Raw genomic sequence first — 3,319 nt, 5'->3', positions numbered from 1 at the left:
AATAGTGGAGGCTTGCAGAAATCAGTTTTTGCTTTAGGGAGAATTTACTCTCACTGGGTATTACAACTATGACTGTTTGGCAACACTGGGTGATATTGTACAGTTTTCACTTCACTGATTACAAGTTCTTTGTTTGATTGCTGAGCAGCTTTGTATTTTTATTTTAGCATTTTTATTTTAGCATTTTTCTTGTGAAACCACAACATTTCCTTTAGTGCAATTACTAGCTACATGGGGGCTCAGACTTGCATTATAGTGGCACCTTCTGGCCTTAATTGGTAAATTTGCTTTTATTGGCCCTGATGGAGGCAAGCTAACATACGTACGTGTATTATGTATGGGTGTGTATGTACATATACACACTTAAACCTATATTTGTTACAGAACCAACCCTCAGTAGTGCTTAGCAGGGATTACTGCACTGTTTGAAAGCTTTTTGAAATAGTTTTTTAAAAAACGTAGTTGTTGAAAGTGATTTCTGCAAGCTGTATACTGTGTATCATACATAGTACAGATGTGAGTGTGTTTGTCTGGCACAAGTGTCAAGTCACTGCAAATAGGCTATGCAGTATTAGTGGCAGCTGGAAATTATTAATCTTCTAACTTTTGGAAGGGTTTTCCTGTCAGACGAAAGTRCTAGCATTTATATGTATTATTTAAACTCTATTTTTGTTTGATAAAAAACAGATAAGAAAATCAGTTTGCCTATTAACACTGCTCTACTTCTCCAGCTGTGTTCCCTCCCCTCTTCTACAAGAGAGTATTACATAAAATGTTACTTGACAACAGGAAGCTGGTCCCGCAGGAGATTTATCCAAGCATTTTTAAGTCCTCTTGTCTCTTGAGTTTTCAAAGCACCACATTCCTCAGCATGTCTCCCACACTTTCCTTCTCTGGAATCTTCAGTCTTTCTTGCCTAGCTCTGCTGCTGCCAGAGGGATGCTGCAGCTTCTCTTATTTATCTTTGAAGACAGATTCCTCCCTTCTATTTACAATCACAGATATGAATGGGAAGGAAATCACAAGGAATACAAGCAGAGAAAAAAAAAAAAGGAGTTTTCTGAACTACGGGGATGGAATGAAGGCCCCACTAAGGCCAAAAAGGGCTGCTGTCTCTGTAAACGAGGACTTGAGATAGCTACGTTTGAGTGTTTGTGTTAAGCAAAACTTCTCCACATCAAGATCGCGTGTGCGTGTGTCTGTGTCTGCACACCTCTGTGTAGGAGCAGTGGAATTAGAACTTGGCTCTGATTTTGCCTTACTGTGTAAGCACTCGCTTACATTTGAGCTTTTATCTATAGTGAGCATTAATTGAAGTGGTAGAAGACAGATGAGATCACAGAAGTCTGTTTTTTCTAATCTTTTCATAAAACAGTAAATATAGACGGTAATGGATGTGTACACAGATTGACCTGATGGGCCTTTCTGGAGCTGTTCATGTGGTTAGCACTGTCCCAGTGTAATTAGGGACAGATTTTAGCCAGTGAGGTCCAAAGAGTGTGATCATGGCTGTAAATGTCCATCCTCTGTGCACCCTGAGTATACAGACACTGACTCTATCTGATGTAGACACAGAATTTAAGCCCACAGACAGCATCTTGATTAAGGTGGTTCAGCTATAGTCTAAGGGTTTAATAAAAGCATAAATACACATATATATGTATGTGTGTGTATGTGTATATATATATACACATACATACATATACATGCTCTGTCTACCTCAGAATGTGTAATGCAGAAACTTTTAAGATCAGACACAGATGCAGTGCTGTTAAAATATGTTCGGTTTTTAGTATTTTCCTGTGCAGCTGCACAACTGAGAAATTGGAAATGAACACACAAATTCAGAAGGCCCTCTGCCTTTCAAAACTTAGTCTAGCTGTAACGATCTACAGTATACAATATATATTTATAAATTTGTAACCCTCTTTGGAATCACTTGAATTTGTTTTGGTGCTATCAGTACATGTTAAAAACTTTGATACTTATATAGATACATAAATTGAAGCAAGTATTAATACCTATAACTGATTTTTGCTCATAATTGTGTATAACTCTGCTTTGCAATGTGTTTAATCTGATAAAACCTCAGAGGTTTTTAAAAAATAAAACAACTAAAAACACCCCCCCCCCCCCAAAAAAAAAAAAAACAAAGCAGTTATTTTTTCTAAATCACATGTTACAACATCTTCGCTACAGAAACTCTTTCCATGGGGAAGAATGGGATCATGTCTGCACTGTAAGTTTGTTTTCTCTCACCTTATGAAAAGACTACAATGCAACTGAGTGCAAGTCAAAGTGAGGGCTTTAGGTCAGAGTTCTGTTACACTTGTGTGAAGCTTAAAAGACAGTAGATTTATAATCAATATTATTTTACCCAATATAATCTTGATATGTTCAAAGTTGGAAAGAAAGTTTGATTCAGCACAGGTATCTCTTGGTCGTAGTGAGGTCATGTTCAATTTATTTTGGCTTTAGTGAAGACGGCGTTACTGTGAAGTAGTTTTCAAATTTGCTTACGCTGGTAAATAATTGCAGTAAAAAAGTATCTTGTTGCATTATCCTCAGCAGCAATGAGACTAATGAATCACCCAGGCTTAGAGTCTCATTAAATATAGTTTTCATTAAAGATATAGAATTCAGATAGAATATATAATATTGAATTTAAATAAGATTTGGGGTTTTAAAAATTAACTTTATAAAATTATTTATTCTATTTTAAGTCTTCTGTCTTATTTTACCATCCAGGTATTTTTGGTTTCAATGGTCCAGCTTTATTTACGGGCATATAAAATGAAATTGTAAGATGTTTTACAAGCTTCTTCCTTTTATATTGGATTTGAGTAGCTTTTATTTGTGTGTTTTTGTATGGATAAGGAGCATTATTTATGCTTTTGTGCAATAGGTTTGAAACATGCATTTATTAGGCATATGTTTAAATTGTAAATGTAGCATCTATTTACTGCTAAATTTAAAAGGAATGCAGATGGAATTTTTAATTTGTTTGAATGGGATTTTATTTGGGGCTATTTTTGAGGAAGGGATTTTTTTGTTTTTGTTTTTAAGAGTGAAGTTTGGAATTTCAAACTTGTGTAAGTGCAAGAACTAGCTGTCAGCAATATTTTAAAATAAATGATCTGACAAGAAACCTTAATGTGAATTGTGGAAGCAATTGGCAAGACTTGCAGCCTATCTGAAATTGTTTTGTGCCATTGTTATGTCTGGTATCTGTGTGTAACATCTGACCTGGGAGTATTTATTTTTTACTGGTTGTGCAATAGTATACACAACACTATCACCTCTGGGGATATGGGACCAT

Source organism: Rhea americana, unplaced genomic scaffold (genome assembly GCF_003343005.1).
Source record: "Rhea americana isolate MKP2758 unplaced genomic scaffold, rheAme1 scaffold_186, whole genome shotgun sequence".
Classification (NCBI taxonomy): Eukaryota; Metazoa; Chordata; class Aves; order Rheiformes; family Rheidae; genus Rhea; species Rhea americana.
Note: the sequence above shows the minus strand (reverse complement) of the source record.